Source organism: Doryrhamphus excisus, linkage group LG11, assembly GCF_037039965.1.
Source record: "Doryrhamphus excisus strain RoL-2023G ecotype Guam linkage group LG11, RoL_Dexc_Guam_v1.1, whole genome shotgun sequence".
Taxonomy (NCBI): domain Eukaryota; kingdom Metazoa; phylum Chordata; class Actinopteri; order Syngnathiformes; family Syngnathidae; genus Doryrhamphus; species Doryrhamphus excisus.
This window is the reverse complement of record NC_136367.1, coordinates 2,575,458-2,595,023: the sequence shown is the minus strand read 5'-3', so window position 1 is coordinate 2,595,023 and position 19,566 is coordinate 2,575,458. Positions and strand designations below refer to the sequence as shown.

At 37.6% G+C, this 19,566-nt stretch overlaps 1 protein-coding gene across 7 annotated transcripts in view; it reads left to right on the top strand.

The window, feature by feature from the left end:
- fam49a (family with sequence similarity 49 member A) overlaps nucleotides 1-19,566 on the top strand; it is a 70,316-nt gene that overhangs the window by 35,685 nt on the left and 15,065 nt on the right. For 4 of the 7 annotated variants that reach the window (XM_078794487.1, XM_078794486.1, XM_078794490.1 and 1 more), the window contains exons 6-8: nucleotides 776-856; nucleotides 4,292-4,360; nucleotides 7,171-7,301. The gene's annotated coding sequence lies outside the window, so the exon portion shown is untranslated. Of the gene's footprint in view, nucleotides 1-775; nucleotides 857-4,291; nucleotides 4,361-7,170; nucleotides 7,302-8,683; nucleotides 8,774-19,566 lie in introns of all 7 variants that reach the window. The other 3 variants (XM_078794489.1, XM_078794488.1, XM_078794491.1) reach the window with 1 other exon arrangement.

The window sequence follows — 19,566 nt, the reverse complement described above, 5'->3', positions numbered from 1 at the left end:
ACATAACATAACATAACATAATATAATGTATACATATTATATTATATAATTTTTTATATAATGTAACATAATATATCATATGATATATTATATTATAATATAATAATATAATATATTATTATATAATTTAATATAATAATTATAATAATAATTATAATATAATATTATAATATTATTTAATAATTAATTATATTATATATATCATATATAATATAATGTATAAATATTATGTAATATAATTTATATATAATATAACATAATATATCATATAAAATGATATGGCATAATATTATATTATAATATCATAATAATATATTATATTATTATTATGTAATATTATAATATATTATTACTATATTATATAATGTAATATAATATAATAATCATAATAATAATTTATAATAATAATTACAATATAATATTATTATAATTAATTATATTAGATAGAAATGTAGCTGCAAAAAAATGAGAAAATTGACACCTCTGATTTATTTTATACTAGTTTCCAGTGTAGCCCACAAGGCATGCTGGGTAATGTGCACGTGGGTCATAAATTAGTATAAAATAGCATTGACTTGCTTGTACAGTAGCATGTAAGCATCTCAAATCATGTAAAAAAAACACAAACAATATTTATTTTTTATTTGCGATAATGTACTATTGTATAGAAATACAACATCAACAATGTACATTAATGATATCAATGTATAATGAACATTTACATTACTAAGTAAATTAGTGTAATAACTAATCATACATGATTTTTTTTTTTTAGAACATGGAAAGCGCCAATAAAAAAAGGAGGTGTGGACCGAAATTGGCACCCGTGGTTTATAGGCACATATGAAGGAGCCGGGTGAGTCTGCTTTTCATGTTCAATATCCTTAAATGATACATTTCTATGTTGTAGTATTTCTATAATGTGAGTGTGAATGGTTGTTTGTGTTTATGTGTTCTGTGATTGGCTGGCAACCAATCCAGTGTGTGGATATTTTGTAAATTAAATATATTTACTCTATTTTGACCAACATCCATCATTTCAAAACATGTTTCCAAAATGTGATATTCTTCAATCCAAAAATTCCACCTCCGCCATCTCTTTCCAAACGGCGTCTGCATTTAAAGTGACAGCGACACATTTGCATCATCCTGTCAGCTGGTAGAAGCTGTTGTCACACGACGCAGCGAAAAGGGAAATAGGGGTGAGACAAAATGGAGGCATTCCAATTACCCTGAGCTGTCAATCAAAAACCGGGTGATTCAACCAAGTGTGACTTTTGGGGGAGCCCTCATTTAGCATCAGAGATGCCTGTGTCTGTGTCACAGCAACACTTTGGCCGCGTTTATATACGTACATATGACGGCTGGAGCCTACACAGCATCCTTAATCATCCTCGGCGGTTCCTGATAATTCACACCATCACTTCTTTTTCGCTTGTACTTTGTTTTGATATCCCAGCGGTCTTCATGCGAGAGGGGCGGGGTACACCCTGGACTGGTGGCCCAGCCAATCACAGGGCACATATAGACAAACAACCATTCACACTCACATTCATACCTATGGACAATTTGGAGTCGCTAATTAACCTAGCATGTTTTTTGGAATGTGGGAGGAAACCGGAGTACCCGGAGAAAACCCACGCATGCACGGGGAGAACATGCAAACTCCACACAGAGATGGCCGAGGGTGGAATTGAACTCGGGTCTCCTAGTTGTGAGGCCCTCGCGCTAATCACTTGTCATCTTATTTTCTCTTATTATGTCTACTCTAATGGGTAATATGAGTATAAAGTTCACTATAGGGGTGTTACTTCATGTCTGGAGGGCTCTAAAATGTTATAATGTTATATAAAAAAATATTTAGAAGGTTCGAAACAGTTTTTTGTGCCTAACTTGATCTTATTATGTCTACTATAATGGGTAATATGAGTATAAAGTTCACTATAGGGGTGTTACTTCATGTCTGGAGGGCTCTAAAATGTTATAATGTTATATAAAAATATTTAGAAAGTTAGAAACAGTTTTTTGTGCCTCACTTGATCTTATTATGTCTACTATAATGGGTTATGTGAGTATAAAGTTTACTATAGGGGTGTTACTTCATGTCTGGAGGGCTCTAAAATGTTATAATGTTATATAAAAATATTTAGAAAGTTGGAAACAGTTTTTTGTGCCTAACTTGATCTTATTATGTCTACTATAATGGGTTATATGAGTATGAAGTTTACTATAGGGGTGTTACTTCATGTCTGGAGGGCTCTAAAATGTTATAATGTTATATAAAAAAATATTTAGAAGGTTCGAAACAGTTTTTTGTGCCTAACTTGATCTTATTATGTCTACTATAATGGGTTATATGAGTATGAAGTTTACTATAGGGGTGTTACTTCATGTCTGGAGGGCTCTAAAATGTTATGTAAAAAATATTTAGAAGGTTAGAAACAGTTTTTTGTGCCTAAGTTTCAGATAATGAGGTCTGCGCATTTGGAAGTGAGCCCTGAAAGAAGTTTTGGGATGGGATGAAAACGCTCTGTTTCAAAAGGCGTGGTAAAACTACACCTTTGTGATGTCACAGAGGGGTAGACTTCCTTATATGGACATGTCTTGTCAGATCCTGCATGCATCCTCCTTTAGACAAAGAAAGAGTTGTTTTATTTAATTTTGTTTTATTTAACCCGGTAATTGTTGAACCCTGCTTGTTCCATAGAAAGGTGCTAAAAGTGTCCTTTGACTGTTACATAAGCTAACGCTAACTCTACTCTCAGCAGTGATTGCTCCATCCGGCGGACCCTGTGTTACATAATTCAAGTGCCGAATGAAGTCTTTCATGTATATTTCAGCGTCTATACATTATTCACCTCGTGGGGTTGACTTTCGATCACTTTTACAGTTAATGAGGAGCACATCTCAGAAGGAGTGGGCAGAATATCGCCCACCCCCACCCCCACCTCCGGCACCTCCGGAATGCTACTCTATGAATATTATTAGTCTTGAAACATTGTTGTGTGAGAGCAAGGGTTCCTGTAACAGGTTTGACATTTTCCCCTCACAAAACAGCAATTCAGATTTGAGGATGCCAGATGAAAAGGCAAAAAGGGGGGAGGTCACCGTGTTTTTTTTTTTTTTTTTTTTAGTCTCTTCTTCCTTTTTCTATCGTTCCCTGGGGGCCGACATGAAAGAATGAAGGAGACAAGGGGCAGCGACGTCCGAAGTGTCATCAATTTTTCCACATGGATGCACGCACAGAATGAGAGATCTATATTCTCTCTAACATAACAGGTCTTATTAAAGTGCTATAGTGCTTACATGCTAAGCAACTAGCATCAATTCCCATTCCTGTCATTGGAATTCTGTCAGCTCACGTGCGTCAGGTCATTATTTGTACGCCACGTTTTGTTTTTTTTAGCATATTCCATTCCATTCCTCGTTGTACCTGAACTATTTCATTATTAATGATGTTGCAATATACTGTATATTTATATATATCTAGTATCTTAGTACTATTTAGTACTAGATACACAGCTTAATTATGTACCTTCTGCCATCTAGTGGAAAAACATATAATATTTCTACGTGTCACTATACATAACTGGCACAGATCGGGGGGGGGGGGGGGGGGGGGGGGGGGGTTCCAAAATTTTTCAACCAAGGGCCACATGCTGAAAAATGAAAGGCTTTCATATTTTGTTAAAGCAACACATGTAGTAATGTGAAAAAATCTTTTTGATTTATTATTTATTATTTATTATTTATTATTTATTATTTATTATTTATTATTTATTATTTATTATTTATTATTTATTATTTATTATTTATTATTTATTATTTATTATTTATTATTTATTATTTTATCTTATTTATTATTTAATATTATAGGTAATGGCAACATAACTGAACACAAAATGCAGTTTTTAAACATTTTATTATTATTATTAAATTATTAAATGCAAAACCAATATGGCCGTGTGTGAAAAATGATGTTACTTTTGTAACATACTCAGTCCAGGTTATAAAGGTATTATTAAAGCTTTGGGGTGGTAGAAAATGAATTAATATAATGTAATATAATACAATACAATAGAATACAATACAATACAATACAATATAATATAATAATAATGTGAGTGTGAATGGTTGTTTGCCTATATGTGCCCTGTGATTGGCTGGCCACCATTCCAGGGTGTACCCCGCCTCTCGCCCGAAGACAGTTAGGAAGCAAGTCGAAAATGAATGAATGAATGAATTATGACTGAATATGCCATAGAAATATGCTGTGTCATTTTTCAAATAGATTGAAAGACGCCGGTTCCGACGGATTCGAACAACAAATTCTGCCTGAGATGACTCTCCACCAAGTCTGGTAAGCACAAACAACATTTTTGTTGATTTGTTTATGAGGTTCATCATCATCATGAATCAGTGGATTAGCGATACCATGGAAAGATGTTGCTGTGCTCGGAGCAGCTCAGGTCGCGAAGCAGACAAAGATAATTAGATAAAAGTGTCCGCCAAGACCCAACAATCGCTCCAAAGTCTATGGAGCCTGTTAGATCTGACAAAGACTGTTTACTGTCAGCATCAATGACAAGATAGAGAGAGAGAAGCCAATTAATGTGACTCACAACACTTAAACCAGGGGTTTATTTTGGACAAAATGTCTATTTTCATAATCAAAACAAGCACATAACTCAATAAAAAAATTACATTTCGCCACAAGGACTATGCAAGTATCCAAAATAAACACTTCTATGCTAACTAACATACTAACATACCTGCAAATAAACACTATTTCATTCTCATTTATGACCAGTCATTCAGTGTTGTTTTGATGATCAAGTAAGGGTAAGTAAAAAAAAAATTATTAAATAAATAATAATAGTATTGTAGTATTGGCATACATTAAAATGTACTGTTTTTGCTTGTAAAGCAGGGGTCTCAAACACGCGGCATGCAGGCCAAATGTGGCCCGTAGGACACTACTTTGAGGCCCCCGGCCTTGATATGAAAGTTAGTGCGGCCCCGCGCAAAGTTTGATACGGATGCCGTATGGTATCATGTACCCAGAAAAAATTATTACGTTTGATTAATGTTCATGTTAAAGGTTAAATAACTGTTAATAGTTATCCTCCCTATCCGTGTGGAAGTGGTAAGTTTTTGGCTATTTAAGTTGAAAGGAAATAACTTTTTTTCTTTATTCTATTTATTTTTCATCTTATTTTGTGTAGAAAAATAAAAAGTAAGATATTTGAGAACAATGGAATGTTTTATCAGAGCTTTTATTGTAGAAAATTTGATTTTTTTTGTTTTTAATAAATGCGTTTTTTGGTTTTTTGTTTTTTTTTTTAAACCTGATGCGGCCCAGTCTCACCCAGACCCTTAGCTCCAGTGGCCCCCAAGTAAATTGAGTTTGAGACCCCTGTTGTAAAGTATGATAATCAATGCAATACCGTATTGTCCATGAAGGATGCAATAACTAGATTACTGCATCTTGCTTCTGTCCACAGATGAAGATGTAACGTTATGTTTGTCGCATTACGGCTGAATAATTGTTGTTTATCTGGAAAACAGCAGCAAGCCGTGCCTTAGCTTTGTGTTCATTCAGAGAGAGACAAAGTATCACTTCATTTTTGTATTATAACTTTCACCAACATAATTTTGCTAAAATTACTAATTTATTTTGTTTTTCATCAAATTACAACTTTATTCTGATTTTTTTTATTACTATTTTTTTATATTATGATAAAATACACACCAGTCAATCATAGCAAACATACTGTACACTAATGATGTTTAGGGAAAATAATAATAATAAAATAAATTAAAAAAAATAAAACACATGACCATACAATGGAGGCGAACTACCGCCATCTAGAGGCTAAAATACGTAAATGCAATTATACTTTTTATCAACAAACTTATTTGTGAACAATTTAACAATAAAACAATAATAAAGGACTGTAACATTACCCACAAAATAATACATTTAGTTATAATTTTTCTTAAAAAAATAAACAGTGTATAATAAGTAATAATACGAGCAACGCAATAAAAACACATTAATATTTGGTAAAGTAAATATAGAAAAGAACTGAAAAATAGCGATGTCATGACTGTAGTATCGACATGATACTGTGTGTACTATTGACATTTGGATCGACCTGTCCTCTCTAATACTACTACTGTACAGTACACGTTAGGGAAAGAAATGCAATGGTTTTAGAAACAGTTCAACACATGTCCACTAGATGTCACTGTTGGATAAAACAATACAAACCGAATTCTTCCAGTCTTCCATTGACTTCTAATACAGTTGTTGTCAACAGCGTATTAGTGTGTACTTCATAAAATGCAGTACTTATGAACACAAACATAGCCTATGTTCGCATAGACATGTATTTCAGTATCTGAAGGTATTCTGTGACTTCAATCCAAGGGCCTAGTGTGCAGTATGTATTGTGTACCCAAAGAAAAACACAAACTACTCAAAAAAAAAAGAGGTTTAAATGGTAGTAGTGCTCAACACATGGACTTTTACTCCATTCCATACCTAATTACAAAGTATGCACACGCCTAGGCTATACAGTCCAATGCAGTGTCCCAACATGTTCAATCCCATATGTTGCAGGGAGGGGGGGTGGATTAGTTGGAATTTGCAAGGATGCAAAAATGTGACACAAGTTTAATGTGTTATTATTATAATTATTATTATTACTAGAGTAGGGGTGTGTATATAATAATAGAGTCATGATAACCTAATGTTTCAAATTGTTATATAGAATATGGGGATTATTTGAATGAGACGTGTAGGTGATTTTGTTGACTTATTGTGTATTATTTACAATGTTTCATTTAATAAAATACATAATTTGTTTATTATATATATTTTTTCATGACAAAAATCCGTGTTATTATTAGTTATTCTTGTTATATTGTTTCGAAATATTTGTGATTAATTAATTAATTAATTACGAAATCACACAATCATTAAATTATTGATAAAAGTATATGTATCAGTAATGTTGGCTCTTCATCAGTACCATCAGTGCTTGTGATGGTCCAACCCTATTAAGCTGTGATGCATTTCATTGGCTCATTTTTGCACTGTCCCTAATATGGACCAATTAAAACGTGAATGGGCGTGGTTTAACCCTAGAACCGTTTTTTTTCCAGAGTTATACTGGAGTCAGAGGGCGGGGTCTCCGCCGTGATTCAGTGTCGCTTGCCGGAGAGTTACCAAGGTCGCCGAAAGACCTGTTCAAAACCGTTTCTTCAGCGAGTACCGGCTTGAAAGTCGCACACCGGTGAGTTTTTTTTTTCTCTGTTTCATTTAAGTTGTTTTTATTCCGGTTTAAACGTCTCGTCGTGTGCTTTAATCCCCTTGCTTTCTTTCCTCGTCAAGCCCCTCTGACTTGTCAAATGAGCTCACATGGGAAAGAGATGCCGGGGAGGCTAACCAGCTAGCTTTGCATTAGCCTCCCGTAAACTCTAGACTTTAACCAAACATTGTTTTTAAATCGTTGCATGAATCATAATCACCTTTCGAACGCCTTACGTGCACTTTGACCATTTGACCGTCTTATTGCTTTATTTCGTAAGAGCACTTTAGGTTAACTGGTTAACCACCGAACTCAACTGGCACACAGCAAACGAATCTCCGTGCATATTTCATGAGTTTTTACACTTCTCTTCCAAACTGTGTCCTTGTTGTTTTTCGTTGTGATTTCATTTACTACCTACTAACAACATAACAATACTTCATTCGGCACCACTGCCCGGGCTAACTCACCTTATTTAGACATTCAGGGGGGTTGACAATGTAGGTTTGACCAAGCAGATGGCTTGTTGCGGTGCCATTGAAAGGGCTGAAAATTAGTAGGAAAGCAATCGGAAGTCTTGTATGGCTGCAGCTGGACTCAAATGCGCCCCTTGGGATACCAACGAGGGCACATATTTTACTCCATTAATGATTAATCCTATTTAATATGTCTCATTAATATGAGTGATGTTATTTTGGAGCATATTTGACTTTCTAAACTCGTTCTACTGTTGATTTTAAGTTAGGAGTAAAATGCAGTAATACATTTTATACAGAGATTCCCAGCTCTATAAATCACGCTTCTTCATGGTTCTCCACTTAACTAAAATGGTGATAAAACATAAGGCAACAGCTGCAATTCACAGCCACTGTGTGTGTGTTTTCTTTTTCTTTTTTTTTGTTTTCTCAGCTCTAATTGCAGTATTTATGGAATGCTGTGTGAATGCCGTGGCAAAATAGCAACTGGACAAATAGCGACTGTGGTCTTGCAAAAGTTGAGCCGAGTTCTGTGCAAGCAGTGCTTTTATAATCAGTATTTCCCAAGTTTTATTGAGCTATGCAACATATTTTATATTGGAAAAAAAATCTCACAACAAGTAAAAATGTTGCCTGAATGGCAACAGGTGGATACACGGGTTCATTATGCATCTTCTGCCACCTAGTGGAAGGGCAATTAATTGTTCTACCTGTCACTATACGTCACTGACAGAGAACAAACAGCAACACATTGTTTAGGAAGAACGATGCCTTTTGTAATGACGCCAACTATTACTGCTTTACTGCTTATATACACAAGAAAATAAAACCTATACGTTTTCGGATTATCGACCATTTTTATTTTCTGATGGTGCTTTGAATCTGTTGCAGATGGTCAAGGGTCGGCGAAAGCTATGATTGGATTTTTTTCCTCTGCAATTGCGGTACTTCAGCAGCAAAGTTAAATACGCTCGCTGAAAGGTAGGCACCACTGAAAAGAAAAAAAGCGTTTTGATATGTTGCCGTATGAAAAACAGGTGTGGACCATAAAAGCAACGGTTAATAACCACCAACAGGAAGCCCGTTGAGTCTCACAATTTGGCAAACGGAATGATTAAAGCTGAGCTGTAGGCGCATCTTATCTTTTAAACCAGGGGTCTCAAACAAGCGGCCCGCGGGCCAAATGTGGCCCGCCGGACACTACTTTGAGGCCCCCGCCTTGATATGAAAGTTTAATGTTAGTTTGATATGGATGCTGTATGGTATCATGTACCCAGAAAAAAATTATTACGTTTTAATTAATGTTCATGTTAAAGGTTAAATAACTGTTAATAGTTATCCTCCCTATCCGTGTGGAAGTGGTAAGTTTTTGGCTATTTAAGTTGAAAGGAAATAACTTGAAGGCTACCGTTTAGGTCGCGAGCTCTCTAGTTTGCGAGTTAGCATGTGTGCAGTTGCGCAATATGTTGTAAATAAAAAAAAGTATAAATGTGACTATAGTTTTGTTTTGTCTACAGGGCTCTAATAATGCTTTGTTCATTTTAATCTGAAAAAAAATAATTTGTCTACCCACCAACTATATGTGTTTTCTTAAGTTTTTATTATTTGCCATTTTATTATTATTATTATTATTATTATTATTATTATTATTATTATTATTATTATTATTATTATTATTATTATATTTATTTATTACTGATTGATTGATTTTCTTTATTCTTGATTTGTTTATTTATTTTCCATCTTATTTTGTGCAGAAAAATAAAAATTAAGATTTTATTGTGGAAAATCGGAACCAAAGCACTGAAAAGGTTTGTATATTTTTCTGTTTTTAATAAATGCGTTTTTTTTTTTGTTTTTTTGGAAAACCTGATGCGGCCCAGCCAGACCCTAGCTCCAGTGGCCCCCAAATTGAGTTTGAGACCCCTGTCTTAAACGATCAGCAGTAGAACTGGAAAAAATGTCCATTTGGGATCATGTTTTTTGTTATTCTCGCGCCTCCATTCTCCCTTGTTTGTTATTATTCATTGTTGGCTGTCCTCTGTTGCCTCCTGTTTCCATTCCCCGCTGAGGAAATGAATTGTGTATAGTAAACTATGCAAGTGTCACAATGTGACCATGAGAATCAAACCGACTGCACCAAGTTCCCCTTTTAGCCCAAACTGTCTGCTGGCTTGTCTTTTACCAGTCTGTGTGTATGTATGTGTGTGTATGTGTGTGTATGTACGTGTGTGTGTGTGCGCAACACTGCTGCCTCATGACCCTGCACACTTCCTGCTCACGTTTCACTTTTATGGGCCTTCCTGTCAAGCGAGACAACAGCGCTCTGTGAGTGTTTTCACTACTCTTGATGTTCCTGCTGCCTACTTTGTGTGCAGGTGAAATTCACGCAGTGACTGCATTTGTCCGACTGTCGGTTTCTATACTTGTTTTGGTTTGAAGTCATGTTGTAAGAGGAACTGGGTAAGATGCAGGCTGGGTTTTTTATTTTTTTTCCACAAATACTTATGGTAATACTTGTTTTTATTAGATAAGGCTGTACAGTAAGTCTACATCTTTAGGATGGGATTGACTAATCAATGTATGCAATTTGATCAGTCTAATGTTTTGTTGTGTTGTGTAGTCGCTAGTTTTTCGGGAATAGGGAGTGTTAGCCCTTTCCCACCAACATTTCCAGGAACTTTTTAACCCACATTAAGGAATTCTTAGTGGTCTGATTGGCACCTCAAAGTTCAGGGTAATTGTTTTATTTGGTACATCAATGCCTTGTAAATCAGATTTTTTTTTTAAATGATTGAAATCCGGGCGGCACGGCGGTCTAGTGGTTAGCGCGCTCGGGCATCTCTATGTGGAGTTTGCATGTTCTCCCCGTGCATGCGTGGGTTTTCTCCGGGTACTCCGGTTTCCTCCCACATTCCAAAAACATGCTAGGTTAATTAGCGACGCAGGTGTAAGGGTTGTGCTGGAGCCTATCCCAGCTGTCTTGGGGCGAGAGGCGGGGTACACCCTGGACTGGTAGCCAGCCAATCACATATAGACAAACAACCATTCACACTCACATTCATACCTATGGACAATTTGGAGTCGCCGATTAACCTAGCATGTTTTTGGAATGTGGGAGGAAACCGGAGTACCCGGAGAAAACCTGCGCATGCACGGGGAGAACATGTAAACTCTACACAGAAATGGCCAAGGGTGGAATTGAACTTGCGTCTCCTAGCTGTGAGGTCTGTGCGCTAACCACTCGACCACCGTGCCACCTCGAACAGATTTTTTTTTTTTGATAAAAATGTATTACTCTTTTGAACGCATATTGTTTTGACATCCGAACTTTTGTTCCTGATTAGCAAAATCCGACAGAACTCTTACTCGCAGGACGAAATGGGACGTACTAAGTAACTGTTGATCCATTACCCTGCTGACGGGGATGTCGTACAACTTCATGTCAAAAAATCCCAACTACTACTTCCAGTATACTGTATAACGCTCCACGGATACTCTCGCATACGAACTGACATCGTTGCCTCAGTCACACAGACACATGGTTCCCTTTGTACTTGCAGTCCTCGGAAGGAACAGAAGTGGCATTGAGCGGAGAAGTTGGAGGAATTTTTACGCCGCGGTGGTTGCTACTGGTCAGACAGCCACTCACAGCCGCCGCCGCCGCCTCTTCAAATACCAAATGCTCTCCTTTACTCTCCCGCTTGCGTCTTCGTTTCCTCTTTCTATTGTTCTCTGTAACGTCTCACCTCCCTCCGCTTTGCTTTCTCCTCTTAAACCCGCTTAAAAAAACTTTTTAGAATCTCGCATCCTTTTCTTCTCACCAGAAGCCAGATGTGAGTGAGAGACGGTGACTAATGAGTCATCTAAGATTAGATTTAGACCCAAGTCTAGTGTCACTAGACTCATGTACGTTTTGTGAGAGCATTCGGTTGTAAGCTGTGGTTGATGTACTTCAGAGACCTCCACTGTGTTTACAGAGGCACCTCCTAAAAGAGCCAAAAACACATGAATGGACTTCTGGTATGTCAAGTAGACTACAAGAAGAGAGTCGGTACGTTGATATTACCGTATTTTCTGGACTGCAAAAATGCATAATTATGGTAATGCTAATTGTTGTATTTCATTTGAACATGCATCAGATTACAATTGAATGCATCACATAATCAGTTCACAGTTCCACATGTCCAAAAAGGAGTAGGAAGAAGCAAAGCTTATTAAATCCTACCCCTCCATCTGGTACTTTTACAATCAGTAACTGTTGCATTTGTTCACTTCCTGCTTTCATAATATAGTTTAAAAAAATTTTTTTTATTTTTTTGTTATTTTAAATTTTTTGTCACGTACCGAAGTACTCGGTGATATGAGCATCCAATGCCATAATGGGTACCATCGTAAGTGTCAATATAGTGATATATATAGCACATCATGACTGGTTCAAGACTCTTCATCCTTGTATTTAGCAAACATCAACTGCTTGTATTGTTTCTTCAATTGGCTCATTAGGTTGAAAAAAACAACATTTTTGCGGGATTTATTTAGATCCGTTTTCTACACCGTTTATACACACTGGGGTCCTGGATATGCTGGAGCCTATCCCAGTTGACTTTGGGTGCGAGGTGGGGGACTGGACTGGACTGGTTGGGGTGTTGTGACTATCATTGTGTCTGCTGTATTTTGTAATACGAGTGGAAAGGTGACTATAGGGGTGTTATTTGACGTCTAGAGGGCTCTAATAATGTTACACCGTTAAAAAGGTCATAAACAGGTTTTTATTCATTCATTGATTTTCTACCGCTTATCCTCGACGAGGGTCGCGGGGGGTGCTGGAGCCTATCCCAGCTGTCTTCGGATTTTATTTTTTATTACTAAGTAATCCTACTTTGTGGAAATTAATTTATCACAATCAGGTCCGGAACCAATTAATTGCAATAAAGTAATGCAATAAAGGGGGGTTAGTGTACCTTTAAGAGGAGTATGGGGCTTTGGTGTTGTAGTGCATGTAAACAGACTGACTGATACATTGTGATCTCGCAACGCAGGTTTCCCCATCTCTGCTGCTCAGCCCCACGGTCTCAAGACAACACACACTCCACCCCCCCACCCCCCTTGACCTGTGTCCATATTAGGGCAAAATGCAACCCCCCCCCCCAGCACGCTCTCCTGTCACATTTGCTCCAGTGAAGGGAATCCAAGGGAGACTCGCCTCCCCTTAACCCAATTTGAAGGCCCATTTTACTGGCCAGTCACAACAAGTCAGGGATTTTAAAAAATGAATGCTAGAGCCAAGGTCGCTTATGTTGTTTTGGTTGGAGTGGCAGTGCAGGGTGTTTAACATTTTTTTAAGGACTATTGTTAATGGGCTTAACTTGAGAAGAGCTTGACCATATGTCACCGGATTTTTCTCCAACGTTCAATTTAATACGTGACTATTTCAACTGTAAACTGTATGCTTAAGGTACGGAAGTAGCAAGTTATTTATGGCTGTAAAAGTTGATAATACAGCTAATATTATACACAGAAGAAATTTGATGCAACAAGATTGTGTTTAATCTGACACTTTTTTGAATGAGAAGGAAAAAAAAAGAACTTGACAGCGGACAGCTTGTCCATTTTTTGCAATCAAGAGAGGAGAAATATGATCTCATATATGAAAATATGATCTCAGGGAAGAACTAAATTTGAAACACTATGCTAGAACTACGTTAAAAAGCGATAGAATTTCAGCATGTGGAATCAAACTATGGAATGGATGAATGGGTGATGGATATGAATATGTCATTGGATGCTCATATCACCTCCTACTTCGGTACGTGACAAAAAATAAAAAAAAATAAAACTAAAAAAAATAAAAATTCATAAAATATTTTTTTTTATTTAAAAAAAAATATTAGGAAAGCAGGAAGTGAACAAATGTAACAGTTACTGATTGTAAAAGTAACAGATGGAGGGGTAGGATTTAATAAGCTTTGCTTCTTCCTACTCCTTTTGGACATGTGGAACTGTGAACTGATTATGTGATGCATTCAATTGTAATCTGATGCATGTTCAAATGAAATAAACACCATTACCAAGTTTAGAATTACTACACGGTGCGTTCTGGTAACTTGTTAGCTTCTCCGCTATGCTTATGTCTGTAGCATTAGCAGCAGCTAGCTCCTTCACCGCTAGGAATCAGTCTCATGCGTCGTGAATAGATATTGCAAAATTTTAATGAAATTAATCCATAATCGTTTGAATTGATGTGTTTATAGTCTTAACATTAGCATCAGTCCTGACAACTTTTTTTTACAATTACGATTAATCTGATTAACTCTAATGGCTGGTTGTCGGGCCCCATAATAAAGCTGCCAAATGTTCTGTAATAATGTTTAATAATTGTAAATGCTTGAGCTTCCCCAAATAAACAGGGAAGCATTAAACTGAACATTTCAGTGGTTTCCGGGGGGGGGGGGGGGGGTTGATGGTTCGTGAACGTGTGTGCTGTTTCTTTTGGCTATTCCATGCACCAATAATTTGTCAGTATTTTCACCTGCTATGGTAATTATATTGGTACTTCAACATCTGATCCCGAGACACCATTGTCATGTAACAGTATCGCCATAACACACATTAGCATTAATGGTTTATGAACTTCCTCCATTGTTGTTTTGTTAAAAACCCGGCGAGCTGTAACAAATCTATCAGCCAATCCTCAGCTGTTGCCATGCAGAATCCAGGGAAGACGTCCCACAGTTGTCACATTAACGCAACATCCATTTACTCACGGGGAGAGCTGTAGTCTTCCAGCCCATTGAACCTTTTACTTAGCTAACCCCCTGCGCTACCCCCCCCCCCCCCCCCCTTGTGATTGAAGTAGTGCAAATCGTAACGAGCCAGATGTGTGTCCCCCTCCCACCCAAACATCAGCCCGCTCTCATTTGTGCACAGAAGAGATCCCCTTGCGTGACCCGGAGCCATGCATGGATTTGATGCTTGATCATGTAAATAATTGATTCAAACCCAAACATCTGCAAATAGAACAGCGGTTCCCCCCCAGAGCGCCCCCCCCCCGTCAGGAATAAGCTAGCGCTACATGCAAATAAACAGGCAGACACCTGAAGTGAATCGCTTGACTGAGACAAGAATTAATGTAAAAACTAATTTTTGTATCCAAACCGTGCTCTTCTCCAAGAGTAGCTAATGTTGTGGTGTATTCTACCAAAGAAGAAGAAATCAAAATTATGTACTCATAACGATGTTTAGGGCTGCACGGCGGTCGAGTGGTTAGCGCACGGACCTCACAGCTAGGAGACACATTTTAAAATCACAAGCAGCGCGCAGGCCACACAGTAAATGTGACTATAGGGGTGCTATTTCACGTCTGGAGGGCTCTAATAATGTTAACCTGTATTTAGTAGAAGGTCCTAAGCAGGGTTTTCGTGCTCTAACCATGAAAATATTGCATGGTTAGCACGCGGGCCTCACAGCTAGAAGACCCGAGTTCAATTCCACCCTGTGCGGAGTTTGCATGTTCTCCCCGTGCATGCGTGGGTTTTCTCCAGGTACTCCGGTTTCCTCCCACATTCCAAAAACATGCTAGGTTAATCGGCGAGGCAGGCCTAATGTTACACTGATGAGAAATGTATAATCTCTTATTTTGTATACTAACACTAAATAATAAGTGTAAAGGTGACTATAGGGGTGTTATTTCACGTCTGGAGGACTCTAATAATGTTAAAAACTGGATTTAGAAGGTCCTAAGCAGAGTTTTTGTGCTCTAACCACGAAAATATTTAATTAATATTTCAGAGTGGTTAGTACGCAGGCCTCACAGCGAGGAGACGCAAGTTCGATTCCATCCTCGGCCATCTCTGTGTGGAGTTTGCATGTTCTCCCCGTGCATGTGTGGGTTTTCTCCGGGTACTCCGGTTTCCTCCCACATTCCAAAAACATGCTAGGTTAATCGGCGACTCCAAATTGTCCATAGGTATGAATGTGAGTGTGAATGGTTGTTTGTCTACATGTGCCCTGTGACTGGCTCGACCCTCGTGGGGACAAGCGGTAGAAAATGAATGAATGAAAATGATCTCCCCATAACAATGTTTACAGTGATATTCTTTACTTGACAAATAACCTCCATCTTTTTTGCAGTTGGTCTTTTTTTTTTTTTTTTTTCAGTCAACTGAAGGAATGAAACAGGGATTTCAGTGTTCTGCCAGTAGTCATCCCTACCAGGGTTTCAAATGAAAACACACTTAGACCCTTAAGGATCATCCCATCTGTTAGTTTGGGCTCACTTCAACTCCTGAACTCTGTCACCAGAAAACCCAAGAAATATTCTCGAGAGTCAATAACAAAGACACCCTTTCTATCATTAAAACCTGTTATTTGCCTTTAGGTCAATGAAGGAATGTTTGGGTCTTTTGATATTATTATTATTAAATTCCTGCCTTCCAGATAAAGATCACTGTTTGGGGGTGTTTTTAGTAACTTAAATAGTCATTAATAGTCATTATGTGCACTCGCAGATATCACCCAGACCCAGACTGTTCAACAAATTGAGCTATGTGATCGAGTCTTGTGTTAATACTGGCTACAAATATACCGAGTACTTGGTTGGTTCACGCTGCCGGTCCTCGTCTTGATCTTCTTCACAACCATTCCTTGCGCTTCAGAAGGTGATTTTCCATCTCAGTTCCCATCTGCTCTACATAAGTCACTTTCCCTTTCTTCTGTCACAGTTCATCCCCAGAGACACAAATGTGCGGATCTCTATCGATCTTGACTTGAAGACTTCCCTGTCACTTTTTTCCCCCCCGATTCTCCTAGAATCATCTGCAGTGTGTTACTGTACTTTCACGAGATACTTACAGACGTCATGTCTTCCCTTGAACCCTGAGCGTAACCGTGTTGTGTTGCGTTCACAAAGCCTTCAGAGTGAAAATGCATATTTAATCAAATTGTATGTACAGTAAACCTCGGATATATCGGATTCAATTGTTCCCACTGGTTTTGTCTGATATAAGCGAAATCCGTTATACTATGCGTATACCGGAAAATGTCCGTTTTACGCATATATTGGATTCATATCTGGTATATGCGTAAATCGCATTTTATCCGTTATAAAAAGGCACTTCCTTGACTATGTTTCCAATGTACCTGGACTGGGCAATTTAACTTTATTGGACTCTGGAGCATAACAAATTGTTAATTAAGCTAGGCCCTGTTACGCCCGTCAGGCCTACGTTATTTCCAATAGTGAGGTTAAGATCTCATTCACTGCTGTGCTAGTATTATTGACGTCACTCACTTTTATATTTGTCCTAAATCTGGAGCCAGGAGAAAGACACGATGCGGCCATCCGATATATGCGAGGGAAATTGGAACGGGACTGGAGATTTTGTCCGAAATAGGCGAAATCCGTTATAAAAAATCCGATATATGCAATGAATTTTTATTGGAAATGCATTACAGAAAAATTGGTTCTTTTTTATCTGTCCGTTGTGAGCGAATTTCCGATATATCCGAGTCCGATATATCCGAGGTTTACTGTATTCATATTTTCAAGTACTGGTGTCGGACGATCGGATGTGAATTGGTGCATCCCTACTGTTTGTTGACTGCGCATCCCCTTCGGTATTTGTGGTCTAGCACCTGCTGTGATGATTGACAGATGAACTCATCAGACTACTGAACTCATCCCTTTATCTGCTCGTTTGCCAGCTAAATCGTTTATTAGTTTACAACTGACTGGCTCTTTGCAGCCATTTGTATTTATGACTTTCATTTTAACTAACTTATGAAACGTATAAATTATTAATGTCTTTGACCCAGTACATATACAGTAATCCCTCATTTATCACAGTTAAACGGTTCCAGAAATGACTGTGATAAGTGAAGTCATGAAATTGCATCTCGTCGTCACACAAATCGTTTATTAGTTTACAACTGACTGGCTCTTTGCAGCCATTTGTATTTATTACTTTCATTTTAACTAACTTATGAAACGTATAAATTATTAATGTCTTTGACCCAGTACATATACAGTAATCCCTCATTTATCACAGTTAAACGGTTCCAGAAATGACTGTGATAAGTGAAGTCATGAAATTGCATCTCGTCGTCACACAAATCGTTTATTAGTTTACAACTGACTGGCTCTTTGCAGCCATTTGTTTTTATTACTTTCATTTTAACTAACTTGTGAAACGTATGAATTATTAATGTCTTTGATCCAAAGACATGACAGTACATATACAGCAATCCCTCATTTATCACTGTTAAACGGTTCCAGAAATGACCGTGATAAGTGAATTTCTGTGAAGTAGGATTTCTTATAAAGTTGTATGTACTTTTATAATTGATTGTGAAAGAGGAACCTTCTAAATTAAGGAGACCAAACACTATGAAAATGAACTTTGAAGTCAAGTCTAAAGGAAACCAAAGTCATTGTCGTCACACAAATCGCTTATTACTTTACAACTGACTGGCTCTTTGCAGCCATTTGTATTTATTACTTTCATTTGAACTAACTTATGAAACGTATGAATTATTAATGTCTTTGACCCAAAGACATGACAGTACATGTACAGTAATCCCTCATTTATCACAGTTAAACTGTTCCAGAGATGACTGTGATAAGTGAATTTCTGTGAAGTAGGATTTCTTATAAAGTTGTATGTACTTTTATAATTGATTGTGAAAGAGGAACCTTCTAAATTAAGGAGACCAAACATCACGAAAATGAAGTTTGAAGTCAAGTCTAAAGGAAACCAAAGTCATAAAATTGCATCTCGTCGTCACACAAATCGTTTATTAGTTTACAACTGACTGGCTCTTTGCAGCCATTTGTATTTATTACTTTCATTTTAACTAACTTATGAAACGTATGAATTATTAATGTCTTTGATCCAAAGACATGACAGTACATGTACAGTAATCCCTCATTTATCACTGTTAAACGGTTCCAGAAATGACTGTGATAAGTGAATTTCTGTGAAGTAGGATTTCTTATAAAGTTTTATATATTTGTATATAGTTTTATAATTGATTGTGAAAGAGAAACCTTTTTTTTTTTTTTGACAAACGAATGACGATTTTTTATCCATCCGCTGTCTGATTCCCAGCAGACTAGTTATGCATATGACGGCCTATTTTTGTGTGAATGAGGGAGCACAGAAGTGAACTTGAAAGAGGAAAAGAAAGTCAGCAGGGTAGAAATAGGAAGCGAGGACGGCGTCTGCAGTCACAGACAGAGAGTGGAGTGGAGTGGAGAGAAGTGCATGATGGTCAATTGTCTGCTGTCGTCAGTGCTCAGACCTCGGCTGTACGCATGGCGCTCTGGCTGTATGTCATATTTAAAAAAAAAAAAAAAAAAAATCCCACATGAGTGTGTATGCGTATGTCGCGTGATATGCAGGTGACATCCAAGTCACGTGTGAACCCACTGGGGAGAGAATCCACACACCATCATGCCCTTGTAAGGACTACATCTCCTGTCCCCTGTGGACCGTGCGTCCATCAGACCGCAGCATCCCACCTTTTTTTTTTTTTTTCCACTTGTTCTTTTTGTGGTTCAGGTTTTCCCAAAATGGGAGGAGGTGCGGAAGGTCGGAACAGAACAGAACAGGCATTTGAGAACTATTTACTGTGACATATGGCAAGGCCTTCTTGCATTTGAATTCAAAGCTAGACACTATGCACCCTTAGGGCAGAACAAATAGGCCCGTAACACCAATTCATTGTTTTTTTTTTCGTTTTTTTTTCCTATGCTCGCCCTGGAGGAGTTGTAT